Below are 27026 nucleotides of genomic sequence, written 5' to 3' on the forward strand. Positions count from 1 at the left end.
TATATTAAACGTTTTATACAGACGTATAAAGTAGGTACATTTTAGTCCAGATCAAGTAGTTTTGTGATAAAACCTGCGGCATTTCTTATGTTTTTTTTCTTTTTATCCCAATCCTTATCCTTTATTTATTTGTTCCAGATTCCCATTCCCGATTTATACCCTTGCCTCCGTTATTTTGAGTATTTTATACAATTTACAACCACAATATTGTCACCGTATTTATTCATTTATTTGGGATATCTTATATATTTTTTTTTAATCAAAAATATACAGTCGAATCTTGTTTTTTTTTTATTTTATGATATCTTTAAGTACCTTCGCAGAACGATTACATTTATTGTCTATTGAACAATTGCTATAAAGTTTTTATCAGGCGAAAATTGGTTTGGAAACATCTATTCTTACTGAGTGATATTAAATACACAGTACTTTAGCGTCATGAATATAATTGTAGGAATATATTGTGTACTAAGATTTATTTTTTAAAACATTAAGTTTACAATAACATTATGGAAATAGCAAATGATAGCAAACGGACTTAAAAAGTGAGACGTCCTACTTATCAGGTGGAGTTTCTTTGCCATGCCCGTATAGAAAAAAAAACTTATGTGTTAGAAAGTTTTGAATTTATGCCCTATGTGAGTAATAAAAATGTTCACTTTTCTCCATCAGCAAACCGTGAAGTTCTCCTTTCTGTTATAAGTGATTGCGTCACGCCATGCTTATCTTAAACGCATTGATCTAGTTTCGCAATTCGTCTGCATGCACATTACACTTACTTTGTTATACTATGTAATCATGCTCCAATAACGTGAACCTTTCAACTTTGATAACGGTTTAGAAATTCTGTTTTTTTTTTAAGAATTTATGTATCAGCATTTGAAATTGTTTATTTGCTATATCAGTTATTATTTTCGCTGGCTTTTTTTTACTTCAATAATTCATGTTTTTTTTTAATTGCATTACATTTAAATTTAGAATGTTGTTACTGTAGTGACTGGCCATGGCTAAACAATCTGCGAAACTCTTTAGAGGCTTAACATTAGTGATACGTTATTTGATTCCTCGGGATGGATGGCAGCATGGCAGGTGGGCCTCAAGTAGCCCATGACACCTAGGGCCTCATTCTCAGGCTTTAGAGCCAATCCCTCATAGCAGGAGACGGGCGGCACTCGGCGGCACTGGGCAGGGGCGGTTGTGGACGCGAAAGCTAAACACCTTCTATCTGAGGAAACACGCAGCTGTTCCTAATACACCGATGACTATCGCGGAGTTTTAGTTGGTATGCCGTACATAGAGTGTACATAGCGTTAGGGACTCGGCCCGGGCGGCCGTACGATGTACCATTTCTAATTCCATCTCATCATAGTTGTAGATCTCTTTCTCCATCAAAATAAATATAAATACTTTTATTTGAAGGTATGTTAAATCTTCCAATTTTTTACCTACCATATGGTACGTGGTGTATGTAAGGTACTTTCCTATTTATATAAGAGACTCATGCCCTTACACTATGTATGTAGATTATACATATTATAGTACTGACAATATATTATTAACATTCTAAACTTCGAGTTCCGGCTCTGTTCCTTTAACAATATTACATAATATAATACAAGCGGTGATCCTGGGAAATGGGAATACAATATTATATTTTTCTCACAACAAATATCATGACTCGTCGTTTATTGATCACCAACGCATCAATCAAACGCACAAAACATTTATTCAAAGGCTGAAGAATATTTCCTTATTCTGTTGCTATGGCATTATTTATGGGTTCTCATTAATTTTACATCTTACTTATACAAATGCGAAAGATTGGATGTTTGTTACAAGTAAATAAGTGCTAAACAGATTTGGATGGAATTTGATACGCTGGTAGACGTTTTCGATTAATCAAACTTAACTTTTTATCACAGAAACGAGTATAGCGGGAATATTTCAAAGTTGCAAAAAATACAAAGTAGTTGATAAATAAATGGCTTGTCTCTAATATTTATGTACTTATAAAAAATCCATAGTAAACTCATTGGCTTTTATAAATGAATATAGACTGTCTGAATTTGAAAAAATATAGAGACGTCTGGAAAGAAATAAGGCTAATACCCAGAAAAGCAATCCTACATCAGCACACCGAACTACACTTATGGTCTTGGCACAATACATTGCGTTAAGGTGTCCGGAAATGAAACTCGTAATAAATGACAAATGATTTATTGGCCTTAGGTTCCGTGTTACGTCACATATCCACCATGAGAAATGTTACGCCAGCGTTGATGTTATATAAGAAAGAAAGAAAAAAGTATTTTTTTATCACAGATAGAAATAGGTACAAATATTATAAATCATTTTTTTTATTGCTTTGAATGACGAGAGCTTGCCTTTCGCTTGATGGTAAGCGATACGATCACCCATAAACAGTAGAAACACCATCCAACGCCTTGAATTACGAAGTATTGTTTGGTATTCAACTGCGCTCGCCATCTTGAGACATGAGATGTTAAGTATTACTATGTCCAGTAGTTACACTGGCTACAATGTCCTTCAAATCGGAACACAGCAGTGACTACACACTGCTGCTTGGCGGCAGAAATAGATATTGCGGTGGTACCTACCCAGGTGGACTCTCATATATGAGAGACCTACCACTAATCAGCCAGAGTATACCTAATTAGTAACAAGTACCAAAACTAAACAAATAATGTATTATATAATAAATAAAATAAACAAAAAATTCGTAATTGGCGCGGAATAACGAATGATTTAATCTTCAGACTATTAGAGCTTGAGTTAAGCATGACATAAGAACAACATAATTGTTTGTTAGAAACAAAATAGAATATAATGAAGGTCTTTTATATATCATTTGAGTTAATCTGTATTAGGACGAGCGCATTGCAGTGGGTTATAACAACATTTATTTGATGTTACTGTTTATTTTTAAAAAGCAGCGATAGCTTAGTTGGTTGTTGAACGGACTGCCGAGACGAATGTCCGCAGGTTCAAATCCCAAAGGCACACACCTCTGATTTTTCTAAAAAAATATGTGTGTATTCTTTGTGAATTATCGCTGGCTTTAACAGTGAAGGAAAACATCGTGAGGAAACCTGCACATCTAAGAAGCTCTCTGTAGGAGTTTCGAAGGCGTGTGAAGTCTACCAATCCGCACTAGGCCAGCATGGTGGACTAAGGCCTAATCCCTCTCAGTAGTAGAGGAGGCCCGTGCTCAGCAGTGGGACAGTATATAATACAGGGCTGATATTATTATTATTACTGTTTATGAGGAGTTGTAAGCGCTTACCGTTAGGCGTGCAATATGCTTGTTTCATTCAGTTGCATTGCAAGAGTAAAGTTTACGTCATTAAGGTTTTAGGTATTTCCCGCGCATTTAAGGTCGGATGACTCGTAGATGCGTCATCTCATAACTTGGAAAGAACTTGCGTGAGGTTATTGAGTTTGTAAATATTCGTGACCTGAGTAACGGTGTCTTGGTTCTTTATGTTGGGTTTTGTTGGAAATATTTAAAAATTGAAATAAAACTGTTTTACGGATTTTATTGTGATTTTTTCATATGATATATTTTTTTGCATGGTGCGCCCCCTGACCACGAAGGCTGCAAAGTCTTGGAAACGTTCGGAGAAAATTATAATATAAAAAGAGCGATACAATCTATAAAATACTTTTATTTCAATGTCTTACAATCACGTAAACATTGGAAATCATTATTGTAAAATGTTTAGTTAATAAAGACATTTATGTATGTTTTTTATGAATTATAAGCCATATACGCAATTATCAACAAATGGGATGTCGTTCTGAAATCTGAATAACTGGGCACAATATGGGAAACATTGCAACTCCATATGGGATAACATTTCGATTCTGACTAGCATTTTTTAATTACATAATCGTTGAGTTTTACACGATCAAGTGTGGTGAGAGCTATACTATCTTTCCGAAGATATTAAAAAGAAAAATCATTTTTCACAACAAAAGAATCAACATCCTACAATAGAAAGAGAAAACGGTTAATATAGCTATAAACTTTTATATTGCAAAGATACTATACTATATAGCCTTCATGCTGAAAATACTGAAAAACGGCGCCGGGCCGTCTGGAACGCAATCTAGGCGTCTAGGTCACCGGGAACACTGATATCGACCAGAACTAGTTATATAACGCTCATCCGTTAGCATAACTGTGTCTTGAGATGAATGGAGTGGAGCTGTGTTCGGACTATAAATTTTGGAAGAGATGCTGTGAATTATAAATGTGTTTAGTGACTGGATACTAATTCCCTACGGTTTATATTTTGAGGAGTTTTATGATAGTAATGTTTTATAAATGATGTAGTACTTTTTTAAAATTTTGTTAACAGTTACTACAGAAGTTGTAATACATAAGGAAGGCAAAAGAGTCTCTAAGCATTTTATTGTAAAAAAAATATATATATATATAATTTTTAATTACATTTTACTCAATAAATTAGTATGAAGGTTTATACGTTACGTAATTATTAAAATTAATACAAAAATATTAATATTTCATAATAAAATCAACATCACGATCAAAGTATTTATAATTTAATGTCAAGGACCATATACACATGCAATTAAAAATCCGGCAGTCGTGAAATGTTAATTGCAACATATCATGTTTGGTATTAACGTCAACAATGCAAGCCAACGTTTCCCAACATGAAAAAAGTTGCGATAATCGAAGGCGGTTAGTAAAAAATAGCTTTTGTCGACCACAATGGACCATAACGTGGTACAAAACGAACAAGCTGGTTGCATAAATGGTAACGGTCTATGATTCGAAAACTTTGTATTCTATGATAGGAATTTTGAATTAAGAATGAAATTTTTGGAAGGATAGATCTGTGTTAAATTTGTTGATAAAGTAATAAAATACTTTATTGTTTTGAAAAATGATTAATGGTTGCTTAATTAATAGCTATGATATACCCAATATACACGATATGTAGTATTCATTACATATATTTATTTAAAACCATTTAGATTAAGTATTAATGTAAGTTACTCTCTTTACTCCTCATATTATTTAACACTTAGAAAGGTCTTCCTGACAATAATAACATGTTTTCCTATAATAAAAAATCAATTATGAAAACATTATAACAAATAGATAATATCTACGATACGGACTCTGTGAAAGGCAAATGTTGGGAACCGCTTGCTCTACAATCTCTGTTCGCCGCAGTCCGCCTTCGAACGCAAAGGAGGGAGGTTGTATTGAACTCAATGTGCATGAAGATATGTGATTTTAATTAAATTATAACGTGTGTGAACTGTTTGGCTTCCGTGACTCGTGATTATAAGGTTTCTGTGAACGCGCGCGGAAAATATTGTGATATTTTGGTTGGATTCAGTTTTTTTTTGGAAGTTTCAAGTGACGTAAATACGCAAGACATGGGAGTATTTATCACCAACACGCTTGCAATGGAAATAAGTCGTAAGTATTTAAATGTTAAAATAAGCCGGGAAATATTAAGAATAAATTGATATTATGCAATTGAAAGATGGTTAAGACAGTCTATTCATCCACAATAGTTTATATAATATCTATATTGGAATTGATGGCGGTGATTAAAAATACAAAACAATAAATGGAGAACTCTCCACGTCTGTAGTTTTAAAATTAACTAATGCTCTTTGGTTATTACTACCAAAGTATCGACATTGCAGACAGTTATCACGTACCCATGTCGAAACGGAAAGAGATCTTGTATTTCAACTACTTATATTACAAAACTGTAATCTCAGCTGATACTTGAATTGATATCATTTTTAAGAACAGTTTTAGATTTATCTACTTAAAGAAGTTATTTGTAGATCATAGTTCTATCACATTTTTTGATCTGTAGTTCGAGATTTTAGTTCCGACTGCGATATTCATGGTGTGAATAATTCAGGAACATCCACAGTGATGCCCAAGGTCGCTAAACGGGTTTATAGCTTCCGTGAGAAAAATTTAAGCTTGTAGTACAAATTATTCCGCTATACGTAAAACATTCACACGAGTAATATGTTTGTTCCAACAATGAACCTTTCTTTTCTATTTTTAATACTGTTTTGTTTTGATAAATTCTAACCAATCAATAATGAATGATGAACCCGTGATTGTAGTCATTGTTTAGTCGAAAATCCGTTTAAATTTAGATGGAGATACTAGTGATTTGTTGCTCTCTCTAGCAAAAGGCAGTGTATGATTGTTGTTCCGATTTGAAGGTTATGAAGCCAATGTAATTACAGGGTATTATGAGGCTTAACAAATGTCCAGGGTAATCACACTGCCTAGACAAGTCGCGTATTATAGTAAAGATTGCATAGCTACTGTTAAAATGCAACTTGACGCATCGTATGACGAACCAGATTGTTTCATTTATACATAAAACCCGGCAGTAATACAAAGAAACTGGATATGTGGGAGATTACTATAACCACAAAGATGAGACATATCGATTCTGATATCGAAGAAGTTACGGCGATATTTGAGAATTTGCGTTATGTACCTGGTTTTTACGGTGAAGGAAACCGCTGACTTACCAAATAAACGGTAGAGGTGCATTTCGTCCCATGATGTGATAGGGTGCGAGCCAATCGCCATATCAGGACAAAGAGATCTGCTCCACTGTTAAATTAAAGAAACCGCTGACTTACCAAGTAAAGGCAGAGGTGCAACCTATGCATTTCATGCCATGATGTGATAGGGTGCGAGCCTATCGCCATATCAGAATAAATGGAGTTGTTCTACTATCCAATTTAGTTGAAAGGAACATGATATCCTTGACTCATACGGAATACCTCAACAAGAGAGAATAAGGATTTTTATTACTGTTAGCAAACATACTTATAATTTCAAATGAGAACTTATGTTTCAAAAGGAGACCATACTCTTTGCCGACCACACATACTTACATAAACACAACACTCTACAGAGACTTATCAGTGTTTCCACAATAAAACACAGGAAAAAAAATTAAAAGTATTAAGTTTTCGTTATGTTGATTTTGTACAACAGTGTTCCGGCTTAATAAAGTCAGTGTTAATAGACATTGTTTATATTGTGTCTAAGATTGTGTCACGATATATTTTTGATGTGTGTTTTTATGATAAGGTCAACTGAAGGCTGTTTGATAAAGTTTGTCGTAATTTGGCAAATTTTCTAGATAAAATAGTATAAAGTTTTCTAAAGAGATATTTTACTGCGTAACTGTGATAATATTTGGGGTGACCTGAAGTAACAAAAGAACGTAGCAGTTATTTTAAGAAACTAAAGTACGTTAGTATTGAAGAATGCTTAGAAAAACTTTAGGACGGACAAAAAGATCGACGGGGTGCATTGACATTTATTTGAAATACGAAACAATATCCTTTCCAGGCAATAGAATTCAATGCACGTCCGCAACAAAAGCAATACCTGTCTGTTTTTTGGCTTCAATAAATCTCTTAACAATTCGCAAACGTGACAGTGTATTGTTACTCACGGACAAACCTGCTGGTTCTGTAATATTAGATGCTGGAAATGTTAGAAGGGGTCGTGTATCTCATGCTTGAGTGACAACCGACGAGTTATATGAAGATGTCCTTTGTAAGGCCGACCTGTTTGGAGTGGATGCTCATAATGAAGTTTATTATTTTCTCAGATATCATTGTTATAAGACAAGTCTCCAGACTTCTAACTACTCAGTGAGAATGGTTAATGGTTAAATTAAGCTAAAGAATATTTAGAGTGAAAATAAAATGGCTTAGAAGATCTTAAGACATAAAAGATAATAAAAGCTACAAATTGAAAGTATGAAGAAGACTCATTGTAAATCCAAAATTTAAAAGTCGATTGAAATCCCAGAAACGCGTCTAGCGAAAAAGTAAATACAAGAGAAAAGCATAGCATCAGATTATATAGACCTAAATGGAATACAATAAACAATCATGACCACGGTAAAATTTGATAAGGCCTAGTTGTTCTGAGAAGTCAAGAAAACCCAATAGTGAAATAATCATTACGTCAATAAGAAGTTACCATTTTAGTTCGCATTACGCGCTGAGAGATAGGAAAACCTGATCTGGTACGAACTGATTAGATAAATGCGTTTACAACATCGTGAATCGAGATACAGCACCAGATTTGTATGATACGTGTACGTAACAATTAAGTATTATAGGTCACTGCACTGTGCTCGACAATGTTTATAGTCAAAGGCAAAAAGTAGGTGCGTCTAAAAGTTACAAATACGATGTGTTTTCTGTGAGTATTAGCTAAAATAATGTACAAGTAGTCATAATAACTGTATACAATTGTATACATAAATTTAAAGACTACATAAAATGGAAAAGTACTACTAAATTGATCGAGTCTGAGATATAAAGGAAAACAATAAATATTGGTAAACTGATGTACACGTAAACACAGACAACGATGAACCTAAGCAAAATAAAATATTCCTTCAATTTACTTTAACTGTAATCGTTCAATGCTTGTTTACTTCAATCTATTGCAATCAATTTAATCATTTTTATTATGTATACGATTGGTACAAATAGTGGTAATGCATTAGAAGCAATAAAATATATTGAATCACTTCAAAATGTCCCACTTACTTTAACGTCCGGCAACACATTAGTCAGAGTTCCACTATCCTCAATTCGGATACAGTAACATCTCCGAATTTAACATCTGTCAGTGACCCTGAAGCTAAAGGAGAATGGTAGGTCGCTTAGTTAGATTCATTGAGTACTAAGAATTATCTTCTTGGGTAAACTCTTGTTAGAAATAGGAACGCGATACACTATCGTTGCCCACTATTGTATAAAACTATAATGTCGGCCCACGTAAATGTGTCGCGTTTTGGGATCGGCCTGTGTTTATCCGATTTCATAGACCGGCATAATTGTATCCACTGGCGACGGATATATCTCTAGTCAGTCGTTGCTCTAGCTGGATCACACTCCACTTACCATCATGTTCAGTAATAAGAAAGAATCGACAAGAGTATCCATTAAAATTACATTTAAAACATTACAATAATAAAAGGATATCCAAGGTCTGAGTGTGATAATTAATTTATTTATGGATAATCTCGATATAGCAACCATTGTTGAATTAAAAGTTGCACCTATTTTAACGAGATCAAGTATTGAAGAACAACAGGTCGCTGGTGACTATGTTCCTTTTAATTTGAAGCAATGAATACAAAAATTTAATTTATAAAAGAATATGGAATAAGTGATGTATTTATGTTATTAAACATTAAGCGATATTTGATAGAAATAAATAATAATACTATATAATAATATCGGTTCTGTATTATTATACTGTCCCACTGTTGAGCACGGGCCTTCTCTACTACTGAGAGAGATTAGGCCTTAGTCTACCACGCTGGCCTAGTGAAGATTGGCAGACTACACATACCCTCAAAATTCTTACAGAGAACTTATAAATAAATATTATCGTTAAACTGCGTGAAGGGAAGTCGTTGATAGATGCAGTCGCCGAGTTCAACTCACGGTTATACACAAATATTTATGTAATGCTTAAAATAACGCTTTAGGCCTGGTTCTATGTGATCAACAGATTAGTTTTTTACACAAATGAATGTAGACAAGTCAATCGTTTGCCTGATGATAAACGGTATGACGCTGAACAATAGCAGCTCTTCGAACTTTGAATTACTAAGTACTGTGTCATTGAGCTATTGTAGTGCTCTTGTCACCCTGAAACATTAAGAACCCGACTTAGCTTGTAGCGTTGGTACACTACTTACTGGATTAGGGATATGTGAGAACTATCTTCTCTAAATGAGTTCTGCAAAAATATTAACTTCCTATAACATACACAATTATCACGCATTTCTTCCCGAAAGGGTAAACAAGGAGGCAAACAAGGTACACTCTTCGCCAAGTGGGTTCCGTCCCATCATGTGATAGGGGGCGAGCCTGTCGCCATATCAAGCACAAACTCAAGACTCCAGGCTGATACTGAGCAGAAAAATCACTTACTTTACTCGACCCGGGATTCAAACTCGGGACGAACTCTATCGTACCGCGCATTCAATACAACTACGCCACCGAGGCACTGCTATATATCTCCTATAGTTAACAAGAAATACAGTTACCACAACCAGAATACATCCGGAAGTGTGCCATGAAAGCAGGCATAGTAAATTCTATAGCAATGTTTACAGCGAATTCTATCGATAGTTAACCTTTACATGATTTGACTCGGGTCGTTAACACCTCGGAGTAAAATCGTTTCGTAAAACTTTCGTTAACTTTTATTTCATTTCGAGTTAGTTTCGGTTGGGCGGGCTGGATTGTTTTTATCACTGTTTTGCTTGAAGAGTTTCAAAGTTTTTTTTGTGAAATGTATCCGACGATGTTGCGTTTTTTTAATTGCATCCGTAGAGGTCTTATTGCAGAGCTCAGGTATATTTTAAAAATAGAATGACGTAACAATGCTTGCAATGGAACGTCTATAAATAACGTTATTGTTCCTACACGAAATTTTTTGATATCATGAAAAAAGGTGATCTTTTTTTATTAGTAACCATCACGCGGTGTTGAATTTATACTTTTCAGAAAATGAAATTCTGAATGATTTTAAATAAATTGCCATTCATTGCCAATATATAGAAATAGATAAATTATGTTGCTATTTTATCTGATATACGACAGACATATTAATTCCATTCAAAGAATGATAAAAATATACGTTTTCAATTACTTCTTCACCCATGATAGCACATTTCCAAATATTTATTTTTCTAAATGTGTTTTATTTATTTATTGTAATAATGTACACCAATAACACTACTTATTTTAACATTCAATGCAAGAAAACAAAAAGGTACATCATCTGCTGTGTGCCACTAATAGGTGTACACAACCTTTATCAATGACAACATACTTGAAAAACTAAAACATAATATTGAGAAGGTAGAAGATATTATTATGAAACACTTAAAATGTGTTTTCTACTAAAAGATTTAAGATTATTTAGGGTTGACTTGGGAAATTGTCATACAGAAATTTTGCGCTCATGCGATGGTTATTCAATCTACTTCATATTTTTTCCATATCATGATTTGCACGTTTTATTGCGCCACTACATTTAAGTACTATAAATATTTTTGTATCAATATTCAAGGACGCTGTGACAACTTGACACACCGATATTTCAAATAATACATCGACTTATTACCAATTAGTAATAACTTTTAGACCTCAAATTTGATCCTGACGCCCGGTCTATAACTAACTATACGGTTTAAAATCTTTGGTTTTCTAATTTTTTAGCTTATATGGCGTAATTATTGCTCAATAAAAACTATAAATGCATCTAAAACCATCCGTATGAGAGGAGTGACAAGTATTATATAACTATTTATGTAATTACGAGTCGAACCACATTCACCGGGTTTGGCCGAAATCGTTTCCATGGAGCAACTTTTTAATTGAATCCTCTGTTTGCTTCGAGAAATGAATCGCTTTTATGATCTGACACGATTCCATTTTCGAAATTATCGGCATGGCCATCGAGATTCTGTGTTAATATTAAACGTTTAGTTACATCATTTTTAAAAATTAATGTAGCTTAAAAAATATATCTAAGATTTAATAAAATGAGCCGTCAAGTATAATTTTCTTATAATATTTAAATCTTAAACGATAATATTTTTAGTGTTGTGTTATAAAATTTGATTAACACGCTTTTAGAGAACTTTAGTACATTTTATTTTTATCCATACAAACAGGAAAATTATAGCAGTTACGTAAAAACGAACTATAAATACATATTAATTTATATACTTAACACACAAAATTATCAACTAATTTGTAAAACAATTAGAGGTGAACCAGTTTTGAGTTTATTATCAAATGTGCATATTAAGCAGGTTTTCCGTGGCTTTATATGATAAAGTAAAACGTTAAGTATACATATTTTTTGATAAACCGCGTTTATTCGTTCTAGAATATTCTATTTACAAAATCTTCATAAACTGAATTATAAATTAAAAATAATGATTTAGGGACGCGATTTTTTATTTATTACGAATGAATATAAACATTAGATAACATTGTGTAAATATTTCGTGCAACAAAACGCATTTTAATATTAATAAAGTTAGTTTATGTTAAAATACGCACGCTTCTGGGGTCAGCCATCTTTTGTAATAAGTAGAGAAGTAGAACAAATACCTGATTAGTGATTAGTTTGTTGTTGTCACCCAAAATGTTTTGCAGACATCGGAAATAATTGAGTTTAGATTTTACTAATAAAATGTCAGAACACATTATTAACGTATTCAAGTATGATAGGAGTCTTCCTACTATCACATCATGGGACGTAAGTTCGGACAATAAACGAATGTATTAATTGCATGTCTGTACATTGAAAATTGAAATTAAAGAAGTTTGCCTACACATCAACAACATTATATTTTACTTAAATGTATGAATACATTTTATTGAAACCCCTTTCAGTTACTATCAATTTACTTATATTTTTATCATTGCATCGATAAAAATGACCTTGTTTTCACGTGTCAAGTTAAAACCTACTGCATTTTAGCCTAGTTTTTTTTATCTGTCTGCTTCACGGGTCGTGACTGCAGCGACTTTCGTTGCGACACGGACAATTGCGTTGGATGTACGTGATATATTGCTTCGGCATGGTGTGAGAAAATGTTTAAAATCATTGTTATGTAACTGTTTGAATTATGAGCTACGTTGGAAATATATGGAATATGTTATTAGATATTTCATGTATTGATTTAGGATACGATGTCTTAAATCTGTAAAGTAGTATTGATGTAACATTGGTGGATCTAAAAGTTAAATTTATATTTGTACAAGTTCGAGATCTCTTGTTTCCTCTATTAATATAAAAAGATCACCAAAAACAATGTTATTAGAAAATATTTTTCCTGTTTAAACGAAGTTGTTTCTTTATTCCTCTGTTTCTATATTCTTACCATTGTTTACAGTTTTACGATAGTCCTGTATGTAATTTTTCTGTTACAATGTAGAGTTTGGTCTCAGCGAGCATTAGTTCCGAACTTTCTACCCATTCACCAGTTAAAATCTGGTGCATTCTGCAACTCGTACATTGTCAGCGTCTCGTGCATATAAATGTAAAGTTTGGGTTATTTCATGACGGCTATTTATTGAGATGCAGGTAGCTTGCGGTTGTTACGGACGATTTGGATGCGGTTTTGGAAATTTTAAAGTAATCTCGGTTTTGTTCTTCTTCTGAGTAAGATGTTACTATTGGATATTATTTTGCAGGGAATAGAAATTAGGATCCTTATTTCAATAAATATAAGTGCGAAGATGTCTTTTAAAGTAACTTAAGTCAAATTTAACTGAAATTATTAACAAACATTATCTTCTATCAATGAGAGGAACTTAAAATAAATGAACGTCTAAAAGAGCGCAAATTTAGATGAATATTGTAAATAAAACAGAGATGATATCCGAAACATATCTAAATTATGAAACGAAGGACATCCAAGATGCATCATAACTCACGACTAACAATGCGATGGCGTAAGTCAATTACGATTCAAAAGTATTGCGAATAGCAAAGGGCAAAGTTTCACAGAAGCAATTATCTGAGTTGGGAACGAACACTAACGATGTAGTTTTGCATCTAAGATAATGAACTTCTGTGCCGAGTGTGCAATTTGTTAATAATATAGTATTGGATGATGTTGAGTTTGTCTTTGAGGGAACAGAAATTGTAAATACTTCGATCTAATGACATAATTGGTTATTTGAATGATGGGGTAAATATTGCAACGGTCACGAATTTTACCGACAAAATTTGGATTTTGTTTTGATATTTAAGCGTTGGACTGAAGTTTTACACAAACATAACGTTATTAAGATGTATGTAAAATTTAATCTTAATTGATTATGGCATAACAGTTTAAAAGAATTGACTTTAATTTACTGTCAGACATCAATGCAGTAAAAATATTCAAACTGCACTCAAATTTAAGCAATAGTGTTTGTCGACATCGGCCTGGCGAAATTCCAAGTGGTTTCCTTGACCGCATAAGCTATCAGACAGATGAATAAACGACCTCCGATGATGAGGCACGTTGCTTTCATTAATTCCAGGTTGATTTTTGCAATGTCGTATTGAAGAAATTGTTACATGAGCTAAAACGCTAAACGAAGCGTCTATTCATATATGCTTTTAACGAGTTAAGATGTTTTTGATACGCGCGCTTGTTGCGTGTTTTCAACACGTTAGAATGTTAGAGTACCCACACAGTCTCCGACTACTAACTTCAATTTTGCCAGAATAAGTAGATATTTTTCGATTTTTACCTTAATTTGAATCAAATATATACAATATTTTTTATTTTGTGTTATTGTATATTGTAGGTAGATGATCTTTAACTTTTCGGATAACAAATACCTTTGTTCACCCCGTGACCATAAAGGCTGCGGTCTTTGAAATGTCGGGAGAAGAATAAAATACGAAAAACCGCGTTAAAATCCTTAAACTAGTTCTATTTCACAGATAAAACATTTTAATTAACTCATATCAATCAGTTCCAACGACTAAGATAGATGTTACTCGTGCTTACGTATGTAGTACACGCACACGGTGTGCATGCTTCGCGTATTTTCGCACATTATCGCTTGTGTTGAGAGCAAGCGGTACTGCTCCGGTAAAGTTAGCACGTTTTTGTGGGACGTGCGTTCTCATCTCACCGTTACTTCATCACGACTTCTACGAACAATGGTGTTGCATCATTGCCATCGAAATCAGATCTGAATCTCATTTTATAACCAAAGTTGTTACTCTTGTCTGATCAATCTCTCACGGTAAATTCTAGATTTATAGACAAACGAGCAAGTGGATTTCTTGATGGCCAGTGCTCATCACAAATATCCATTTCATCATAAAAGTCATCGAAGTCTCTGAGTTTCTGAGATTTTATTTTGAAGATTCAAGATGAATTGTAATTTTATTCATAGCACAGAGTTAGCTATAGGATCATAAATCGATTAAAGACAAAGTTTAAGTGTTGCATCTTAGGTGGATGTTTCGATTAAATACTGCTAGGTTTTAGCACAAAACGGATATAACTATCTGTTGCCGGCGCACAGCGGAATTCCAAAGGATTCCCCAGTACCTATTTGTTGTGTTGTAATAGTTATCAGTATTTTTCTTTATTCCGGTATCATTAGGTATATTAGTAAATGGTAATCTGGAATTGTCTTGTATAAAAACTACATACTGCATTATTCATAGTTTACTTGACTGTTGTATTTATGTACCTTTTCAAAAATTACATTTTAATTAAGTTTACCTATCTTCATAGCTTTAAGTTTGTAAAAATTAATTCTTTCTTTCTTTGTTCCATTGACCATCGTAATTGCATCTATTTTGTTATTGCTTATTAAAATTACATCAGGCCAATTGTCTATTCCAAGCTTGGCAGTTTAAAATTGAATAAAGACCTGATGGTCATTATCTTTATGCTCAGACATATATTCCAGATAAACGGCCTTGCTGTGCTCTACCAGATTATAGTTCTCTTAGAATGTTGCATTTAGAATGGAAATAGTTTATTTTAAATGCCAATGCCATATGCATTCGATGAGACGAGATAAGGGAGCAAAAACTGAAATTATCTAGTCTAAAATAAATTGGTTCTACTTTTTTATTACTATTCAAAAGGATTTAATAGTTCTGTGTATTGGTTGAGATTTTGCATTCGTTTCGATTTTAGTTTTAATTCATTGTTGGGTTATAACAAAAACCTGGCGGTTGGAAAATATGACATTCCTATCTTGATAGATAGATAGAACCTCTTGAGGTTAACTGATTTAAGTATTAGTTAACAAGCAAAAGGTTCGACAGAAACAAAGCATCATAATGGTGTCTGTATTTTGCTAGATTTTTTTTGCATTTAATTGGAGTACCATTGCCATTGCCTAAAATTTAAATCATGAATAGGTTGGCTTAACCAGAATGGTATCAAAAAACCCATAGACAACTGACGAGGCTTCGTTGTTAAATTGCCTTATAGGCTTAAATAATTCATTACTTTCCAGTCTGAAATCCTCTTTCTGATAGTAACACATCCTTCTGGAATAGGAATGGTACTCATCAGTTAGTGACTTATTTCTTCCTTTACCTGCGTGTATAAAGTTGATTTCTCAACTAACCGTAAAAATCGGAAATGAATTAACAATGTTAAGCGAAGATACAATCATAAATCAAATACCGTAGAGAATAGTGCAATTCGATATAAGCAAACAAAGTATACGTTCTAATCCATACATTGTTGTTCTACTTTGTTTAACACAGTTAATGATTGCACTTATGTTATTCTGAGTTTTATGGAAAATGACAGCGTCCCGCCGGAAGTAACCCTCTTTGATAATTTTTCTGCTTCCACCATGGATAATACTTATACAGAACAAAATAAAACAAACGCATGTCACGTCTTTATCACCAAAGGGGTAGGTGCAACCAGTGCATCAATTTTTCGCCATGTGTGTTCCGTCCCATGATGTGATAGGAGGTAATTAGTTCGGCATATTGGACATAAAATCCAGATCAGACTGAGGAGAAAAACACAATATTACTTTTCCCAGCTCGGTATTCGAACTCGGGACCTCAGAGCATTGCCGTTGCTAGTACGAGTGTCAGATAATACTTAATCTATTTTTATCCAGGCTAGTCATGATAAATTATCTCCTCCTGTTTTCGCAGTCGGCGAAAACACACCAGCCCTACAATTAAAATAGTCTACATATCGAGACGTATCGTACTGCAAATTTGAAAGCAATTATTTCCGTGAGAGCGCTTGTTAGCCTTGTGCCGGCCAAGTGGTATTTACACGTAATATTTGTTAAGTGTAAAACCGGTCGAAATTGTTACACACTGCAATGTCACTCTTATTTGTATAGCGATAAGGTTGATGTGGAAACAAAGAAATGGCCTTTCGAGGTCGCGTAGAGGATCTACAATTGATACGTTTGGAGTCTTTTGTGATACTTTATTGACCTACATGTGTTTGTTGTTCGTCGAAAAATCAAAACACCTATTTTAAAGTACGTATTTGCTTTCTATTTTTTTTTTATTTATAATAATAATTTTGTAGGGCATTGGGAAATCCCGAAATTAGGTAAATTTCTATTGAACTTGTCAGAAAGCCTCTTGTAGAGTCCATCCAGATAGGAACACTATTTTGTTTATCTCTGCCTGTAAGCATCATTAACTGAATGTCGGCCTACTAGAAACATTGCGTGATTAAGAAAAACATTTTTGTTTCTGTCAAGAATAAAGAACTCAACGTTTTTAAAGCTCATTATTATTTTCTTTTTATGTCCATAATTGTCATAATTACTATAATGAACTGAGTTGGCATGCAACCTCTCAAAGATAGCGTGACTCACAATAGTCTAGTATTTATGAAATGTCTATAAGTACTAAGCTTCCTAGGTGAATGTAGATTTTTCTCAAGTAATCATAATTGGAGTGAATCTATGAACAATGGCATTGTTTGATATATTAATATATAAAAGTTTTAGTGTTGGTTAAATAGTGCTCTGGATTAGTGTAACGTATGGTTGCGATTGTATGGTAAAGGGCAGGCAGAGTTGTGACGAGTCCGTCATCAGTTCCCTTATAAGTTAATGTCAGATACATACTAAAAGTATATAGAGTTTTAATCGAAATGATCACAAAATATCGCTAGAGTTAAAAAATCGAATCCAAGACTTCGAATTTCATAGTCTAACCGTACTGTCGCTAAGCCATTGTGGCGATAACAATTTTCAAATTTTGACTTGGATCAAATAAACTCACAAGCAAAAAGTTTGCAAAATAATAATAATTATTGAATGTAAACAGTTTTAAAGGAAGTTGGTATAATATTACCAACGCTTCGGAATGTGTTTCGTGAATATAAAATACCCAAGAAACGCCACCGTCAACACGAAATGTCGTATTTTTTATTTTTATTAATACAGAGTAGAAGACTTATTACTTTTCAAAAGATACTAAAAAAAATACTCGAAAACTACGTTGCGTGATATAAAGAAACATAAATACTTACAAATAAGGTACATTATTTATTTGTCATTCTGCCTACGTTCCATTTTTGAAATTGATTGCTAGTGGCTTCACTTTTTTTATGACTTTTTTAATAATTTATTTATTATGGCTCTGGAAACAAGTCCATTGTGCCCTTTTTTATGGCTACAAGCACTGTGCTTCTTTGCTATGCTAATGACAAATAAAGTTAGGGAAACATTACGGCAAGAAAATAGGTTTCTGAATTTGTAATAATTAATAAATAAGTCAGGAGGATGGGTTAGGGGATAATATACTAAGTACTAAGTAAATAATAATAGAAAAGAGATAATAATAATAATATTCGCCAGTGGCTCAACTTTGGCTTCACATAATGTTATAGTTTTTTAACAAACGGTGTTGTTCCGATTTGTTTTTTAATATGCTGTTTACGTGAATTAAATGCTTCATGTTAAATACATATTTGAATAGTTAAATGATAAGTAATGCACCTGTTTTGAATAACATATTTATGTGTTAGATAATTCTTAGTAATCATGATAAGGGAAACCGATAATAATTGATGCTATAATATGTAAGAAGTTTGTAATTTTGTTCCAATAATTTGAAGTTGGAATGGGCTCATTCTTTGCTGATACATGCAGATATATCAGCAAGGACCCTACTGCTTGGTATAGACCTCTTCGATGAAGAAGAAAGAAAAGGCCTTATGCGATGTAGTTGATTTTATTTTTAAAATTTTAAACAGATATATTAGCAAAGACCCTATCGATCGAAGAGGCCTCCGATCAAGTAGGATTTTGGCCTTATGTGGTTTTAGGTATATCTTAAATTTCATCGCAAAGTATACTTACATGCAGTTCAATGTATTTTGCTTCTCCGCAAGATTTTTATCTTTAACTAAAACTCATTTTAGAAATACGAAACTAGAACGAGTTGTCACAGCTCAACTTAATCGTATTTTAGTGTACCAAAATGTTTCTTGGAACGAGGAAATTTGCTACCATCCGTGTGATGTAAGAATACAGCTCAATAATGTTTTGCAAAAAACAAGCCAGACACGCCCCGCTATTTTCAAGAAAAGCTATCTTGAGAGCCGGAATGATAATGTGGGCGGGTTGTGGGAGAAGCCATGAGCGATTAGTTGCGCAGTAAATGCAAAAAAATAATTTACATTAATGCTTAGTATGGGCAAATAAAAATATGAAATTCATGTGTTTGCATTATATTAACGATTATAATAATAATTCAAAGAACGATAATCATCGATATAAATACTACGTACTAGATCTGGCGTATCGAATTCATTGTGTTCAACTGTAGTGTACTGCAATCCGGTATTGGTTGCCATTTTGTTTGTACTCTCTTTAAAGCGCTTTAGCATTGTTTAAAGTGTGGTTAGACGATGATTGGTGTTTCAGCGCTGCAGCGAACTTTAGTTCTAACTCCAGATTTTGAACAAACAGTTTATATGGACGTTCTTTCAAATAAAACATTTAACAAAACCCAGGTATCAGTCACTTTCCAATGAAAGACTTGCGTACAAAATATTTTTTATTCACGTCATGCAACAATTAGTACACATCTACAATCAAAATAATACTCGTGAAGGAATTAAGATTAATTGCATAATCTAGATTAATTTTATTTTGCAAGTGATAAGCTGTTTTGTTACATAAACATATCCGGTGTCCGGTCAGACGGTGGATTCTAATTAGAATTGTCGGATAGGCCGGAGACAGTAACGGCTGGATATCCTTTGTATCTTTGATTGAACCGCTTTCTCTATATTTTCGTTTAATTAAGGGTACAAACTGCCTCGGTGGCGTAGTTGTATTGCACGTCCGGTACAATAGCGCTCTGAGGTCCTGGGTTCGAATCCCGGGTCGGGCAAAGTGATATTTGGGTTTTTCTGCTCAGTATCAGCCCGGAGTCTGGAATTTGTGCCCGATATGGCGATAGGCTCGCCCCCTATCACATCATGGGACGGAACATACTTGGCGAAAAGTGGGTGCCCTAGTTGCGCCTCTGCATACCCCTTCGGGGATAAAATGCGTGATGTTATGTATGTATGTATGTATGTACAAAATAATAAAAAAAATAAAATAAGTATCTATATTTTTTGTTAAGTGGCACCATATTCGGGTTATAAATCGATCTCATTTCCTTAGTCGCGAGTCCGCCATTTTTTTGACAATCGCAAAACAAAAACAAACAAAATTATTTGAATTATGAAATAAGTGGACACAAAAAACGCGTTTGGTACAGCTCAATGTGGTTGAGCTAGTTGCGGGTGACTAATCCGATTAAGGAAATGTAAATCATAATCATTGTTAAACATAGGTAAATACAGTTCTCATATATGTTTCAGTAGTAGCTTGCTATGTTTTACGACTAGGGCGTACAAATATGATAGAAGTTTATAATTAATGTTAATTAAATTTACGTAAATATCTGTACATATGGTAGATTATCTAAAATTTGCCTTCTTCTAACCGAAAAAATGAATGCCTCAGAATTGAATTTTGACCTCGAAATTAAATTCATCGATAGATGTATACAGGATGGAATTTTATAACATTATGGTCGCAAAAGTTTATAACTTGTACCATCCTAAAGTTGTTCGAAATCAATAGTTTTTTTCTAAGTCCGAGAGCAGTGATAGTACAATAACAAGGGGCCGTGGTAGCGCAGAACTAACGGTACATTGATCATTGAGACGAGGTCATACATTCGATTCCTACTTACATATTTCGATTACCACTTATTACTTCGAAATAGTATGTCGATTTTCTTATAGCTTCGTGGCGGGTGATCAGGTAAATGCTGTCGTGGGTTCGATGTCTTACATAAGGAAAAATTATCCGTAAATATTTTATATGATTATAGTCCATTCAAAGGTATTCGTCTGCCAACCCTCACTAAACCAGCGTCATGGACAAAGCCTAAAACATTCTCAGTAGTAGTGGCTCGTGTTCAGCTATGGGATAGTATATAATATAGAGCCGATGTTATTGTTGTTATGTTAGTAAGTATAGTCCTTGTAGTGTAACCAATAATATTTGTATGTTAATCTCTTCGGAGTTATTGGTGTTTAGTACATTCTTATATAGTGTGTGAGTTGGAGAACTAAACCGATAGGACAACAAATCTATTAATCAGCCTCTCAGCAGCTGCTGAACGTTACTCCTACACTAAGAATAGTTTACGCGAATTTGTATATCATGTTTACTCTAGAATTGGTATAACAAGGCCTCTATCACATCGATAAAAGCTCTTTCAGCTATTTAATTACTGCGTTTTACTTCTATTTACCCATTCCATCCATCATTAAAGCTGTTATCAACAAACAACGCTGTAAATAAACGGCCGAGCTTTTGAACAAAAGTAAGCTTGCGGTTCACTCCACATTCACCTGCATATAAATAGCCAAGGCTGAGCGTTCACAAGCTCCGGCCTCCATTGTCCTAATGGACCGTGCTTATCTTGATATCTGCTGTTGCAACTTCTTGCGTGATACTGGGCCACGAACATTTCCTGGCTGTTTGAATTCAGAATCTAAAACGTAATGGGTTTATGGAGTAATTTGAATTTGGAATATTAATGCCAGTATTTATTGTAGGATGCTATTATCTCTGGAAAGCTGGTTGGTATAAATTAAAGAATTAAAAAAGTATTTATTTAATCTAGGGTTGATATTATTTTGATTTTGGAACGTTGGTGTTTTCAGTGCTTAATGATGCCAAGACAGTTTATATTCAAATTCGCATGATCTTATTTTGCAAATCTGACACAAATACAACCTAGTACTATTTTTTATACGAACTTAGTCCAATAAAATAACTTCAGAAGAAATACTTAAGTATTTATGAAAATCGCGTATATTTCCTACAATACAGCCGGGTCCGTCTAATAGAATTGGCCTTGAGCTAGTTCTCTGCGTCTCAAGTGTCCCCCACCCTCGTAACTCACTGGACAACCCTATAATTTAGATCGAGAACACGTGTATTAGAATTAATTAGGTCGCTTCGACTTTTCTGGAACTTTCGTATCGTATCGAAGGAATTAGGGTTGTTACATTAAAAAATGTAATTAAATAACTTTGTTGCATTATTTGTAAATATTTCTAGAAACATTTAAGTATATATACATACACCTGAATTGTTACATCTCTGCTTCACCCAAAGAACGTTAAAGAAGTCATGCAAGTCCACCTGTAAACATTTACTGCATGCTAATGAATATTTATGATATTTTCTACCATTATTTTTATGTCATTCAGGCTTCATTTAGGCATAATAACACGGTAATCCTGTGGGAAATATGGCGGCTATGAGTGATTTCATCATTAAGTTTGGAAAATTGCCAAGGGTGTTGCAGTGTTTACTACGCTCATAGTGAAACCTATTCTGTCGTAAATAAAATTTCATTTACATTTTAAGTGTAAATAGTGTGAATGCCATGCTAACCTCCAGGGGAAAGAATACATAATAGACTACTTTTCTTATAAGGAAAACCGTGTGAAAGTGGAAATTTGGGTTGTCGTAAGTCTGATTTCCACAAAATGCAACAGTAAGGTGATATTTGTCTTATTTAGTAGGACAATAGTATTACCACAGTCGAGCCTATCCAGCTTTGTAGATATGACTCTACCACAGCACTTCTTACATGTCTACAGCACGACTCGACCACAGGACTACGTGTACGGAAAAGTGCCTCCACTGCACCTGATGGTAAGTGGAGTGGAGTCCTCAAGGAGAATCCACTGCCAAGACTTGATAAAGACAGTCACAATGCGGACTAGTTTGTAATAGGATATACACAGGCTGATCCTGGAACTCGTCTGATAGTAAGTGGGGTGGTGTCCTCATGGAGTATTGACTGTCAAGAGTTTTTTTTTTTTTTTTTTTTATCAGGCACAGAAACAATGTACAAAGATACTTAACAGTGATAGTCAGTTGACACAATGCCGACTTGATCGAATATATAATATACACAGGCTGATCTTGGAACAGACATAGGTATAATATGTATACACAGGAATATCTAGTCCACCTCGAGACCATGAAGGATGCAGTCTTCGAAACGTCTGGAGAATATTATAATATAAAAAACCGCGATAAAATTCTCAAACTCTTCTTATTCCGATGTCTAACATTCGCGTATAAGAAATTATTAGGAATATTCCTGTGTTCCGTGGGCTGAACGCAAAAACCCAATTAAAACTCCTTTAAAGTTCAAAACCACCCACAATACCTTTGCGTGCGAACATTCATGTTTCATATTCATTGAAATAAGTTTTGTAAACTCCAAGACTAAAGTAAACCGTTCAAGTTAGTGTTAAGAACTTAATTACTTACAGTTAGTTAAGTTAAAGCTTCTCAGTTGCCGTCGTATTATAATGACCGTGAAATGACGGGATGAACAGAGACCTAGCACTAATCGATTCACAAAGGTTGTAAACTGTAAATATGATTGTGAAGAAAATATAGAAATGTTCTGAATGCACTTGATGCGTCTCTGCCTACGTCGTTGGGGTTACAGCGTGACGGCATGAGATGTTAGTAAATAATCCACAACGGATCGACTTGATCTATGACCCCACGTTGGTGAAAGGAGGTCTCACTCGGTTAATTAACAAAAAAGTGTTATACAGAATCAGCCATTCATATTTTACCTCAAAAATAATACAATTTTCTCGTTTCATATTCTATTAGTTATCGTTTAGAGCACTTTATTTAATTAGTAAGTAGGTTGTAAACCCACGTGGGGTCACTAACAATGCTGTCTACTTTCTGAATGGATGCGAACGTCAAACACTACGTACGTAAAATACAGTCGTTCAAAAACAAACAAATCCGAATATCACACCGCAACTTTAAATTCACGTGAGAATTTACTTGTTTTCACTCCAACGCCCGCTTCGCACGCTCCACGCTTTAATCACAGTTGAATAAAACCGACATGGTTCGTTTGCAATTGTTTCGTGCGTGATGGAAATGAGGTGGCAGTTCCAGAGAACCCTCCAAGGGCTGCCGCGCATGCGTAAAAACAACCCCCCAGAAGCAATATGGCGGTGACCGCCACGAGCTAAGCACGCGCTTTCATTATTTACAAATCGCTTGCAAATTTTCCATGAGTTTTTTGTGAATTAAAAACCTGAGTGTGTTAAATTACCGCGCGTTTCGTTTTCAGTGTTATAAAATTTTATCATATTTATTGGCAGTTATTTTAATTATCGTTATTATTCCTGTCGCACTGCGATCAGATGTGTTTTATTGTGTTATAAAGCGCTGGGTTTTACGGGTCATTGCCTATAGGTGGTGAAGCGTGATTGATTGATAAAAAAAGACAATTAATTCTTAATTATAACTGGCTGAATAATAATATACAAACGAACACAAAAAAGAAGTGAAACAAAAATTTTAATTTGGAATTTGTGCTCGGATTTAAACTTCAGTCAAGCTGCGGCGTTCAAAGGTATCGCCGGCAGCGTTGCTGCTCGGCACTCGGCCAGTGTCCGGGCTGATTGAACCCGTAAGAAGTCCTGAGGAGCCAGCATTGGACGTCGCGCAGGACAAGGCTTTCTGGGGCAGCGTTGCCACCGCTATGACCAGTAAATTACATTCCTGGCCGGTATTAAAGAAGCATAATAAATTCTTTAATACGGGCCAGTAAAAATATATTTTCATAATATGATTAATAATTTAATTCCATGATAAATACAACAGAGTAAGTATTTAAAATATACACGAAATAATTTATTTCATACGGTTCTTTTGAGCTTTATTTCAGTCGTGACGGATTTTCCTGTCTTGATAAAATTAATTAATGTACTAAATAGGGTTTGAGGATGATTAGCCGCGTGTTTCACCCGAGGCTGTTTGTCCCGCGTTTTACAACACTAATTATACTGTACTATTGCTTGCAGACATTTTCTTATTTACACTGTAAATGGCTTTCTGAGGAATTCTTTTTCTAAATAAGGAATATTTTATTCCGATATTTTGGTCGTGGGGCATGTAAATTTATAAATGATTTTTACATGTTTTTATATAATATTTGCGCTATTTCGTGTTATTCCATGGTCGTTATTTTAAGGTTCATAATCTGTAATGGTACCTAATCTAAAATTACACTACATATTACTGGAAAGGTTAATGATAGCTCTATAGAATTAAAACGTACCCTGATATCTTTATTAAACGGATTTGATTTCACAATGCGTCATGTTACCTAGCAACTGTACTAACTACAGGGATATCCTTCGCATCCATAATTAATATCATTTATCGCACACTACTTGACCGTGAAAATGTTATCATTTAATATTATTTAACCAACATAAAGGTGGACAAAAACTTCGCAAAGGTCGCAGGAACGTGATGCAAGTAGCTTCTGATGGTCTGGAAATATTTAGGGGAGAATAAGTTCAGCAGTTTACCAGCTGTCCTGAAGGCTGTAAAGAGAATATTCATAAATGATTTTCTGATCGGTTCATTAGTGTTAGCCTGCTTGGACTGTAAATAGTTATGTACCGGTTTGATTCGTAGCTAGAGGAAAATGTGTGAGTTTTTAATTTTAATAAACATCTGATTTGTTTGAGATTTGTGGTAGATATAGCGATACGTTCTTACTCTATATGGACGGATACCAGGTCTTCGGAATGTGTGCGTGGTTGGGTATTTCTCTGCTTATCTCTTCGGGAATAAAGGCGTGAGTTTATGTTTATAAGTATGTAGCGCTAGAAACATCAATGATTATAATAAAATTAATTTGTAACCAATTTAGAAGCATAGCGTTAGTAGCTCGTAGTAGAGATTTGAATTGCTAATTTAGAAAATTTATAAATATTATTGATCATAAGTCACTTATGAATAGAGGTAGAGATTATTTTTAAATACGATATTGATAAAAATAGAATATTTCTCGTTTACCTCACTTGACACAGCGCGAAAGTTTTAAGTGAGAGACGGAAAAAATAGATAATAAATAAGGTTTAGCATATATAATCACGCCTTTTATCCTCGAAGTGGTAGGCAGAAGTGCAATAAGTATCCATTTTTCAACAAGTATATTATATATTAGAGGCAAGTCTATCGCCATATCGGGGAAAAAATCCAAATTCCGGGGTGATGGTGAACAAATTAACACAATATCACTTGACTCAGGATTCAAACCCGAGCACCACCAGTCGTACCGAAATACAACTACGCCTGCGGCATTCAGGTTTGATCATCCTTTATTACGTAATTTACTTAGTGTTCTCAGGCAAAGATCAAGGTAGACACGGTCGCGCGGTTCATCTTCACGTATAACACGCAAGAGAATATCGTTTTTATAATATATAGTTGTAAAGAACATTATTAGATTATTCAAATTACCATCAATCATACCAACACGCAACAATACTTAATTTTTGACATGTAATAACGCGGTCTCTGAAAATATTTGTTGAAGTTACATACGGAGTGTTTACAAGCGATCCCAATCTCAATCTTTAATCCGATTCCGATAATGAACCAATCAAAATAACTCATTTGTAGCCTATCAAAAATACTTTGCTCTGATTGGTCTATTTTTGAGATAGATCGAAAAGCGATAGGGATCGATTATTGAAAATTTGTTCGACGTTTGCAAGCTTGTAATAGGCTGGCCTGGAATTGTTTATGGGAGGTCTATGTTCCAGTGGCGAAAGGTGGAAAGTTCGAAAGGGAATCCGACACAACATATAGGTACTAGTATGTATAAACGTGGTCTTCAAATCGTTCTAATGATAATTAGATTTTACATTAATTCTACATAAAGGGACGCCGGCAGGAATGGGTTTATAAGGACCTTTCGCCGCTACTATGTTCAGTATCAACTTGTAAAGGCTGTAGATGATGTTGATTTTAGTTGAGACTCTGTCTTGCTCTCGGTGTAAAAGTAG

The 27026-nt window shown here is 34.2% G+C and overlaps 1 protein-coding gene across 4 annotated transcripts in view; it reads left to right on the forward strand.

The window, feature by feature from the left end:
- LOC115443189 (protein spire) overlaps positions 1 to 27026 on the forward strand; it is a 210742-nt gene that overhangs the window by 149343 nt on the left and 34373 nt on the right. The window lies entirely within an intron of this gene.

The sequence above is a fragment of the Manduca sexta genome, chromosome 23 (assembly GCF_014839805.1).
Source record: "Manduca sexta isolate Smith_Timp_Sample1 chromosome 23, JHU_Msex_v1.0, whole genome shotgun sequence".
Taxonomy (NCBI): Eukaryota; Metazoa; Arthropoda; class Insecta; order Lepidoptera; family Sphingidae; genus Manduca; species Manduca sexta.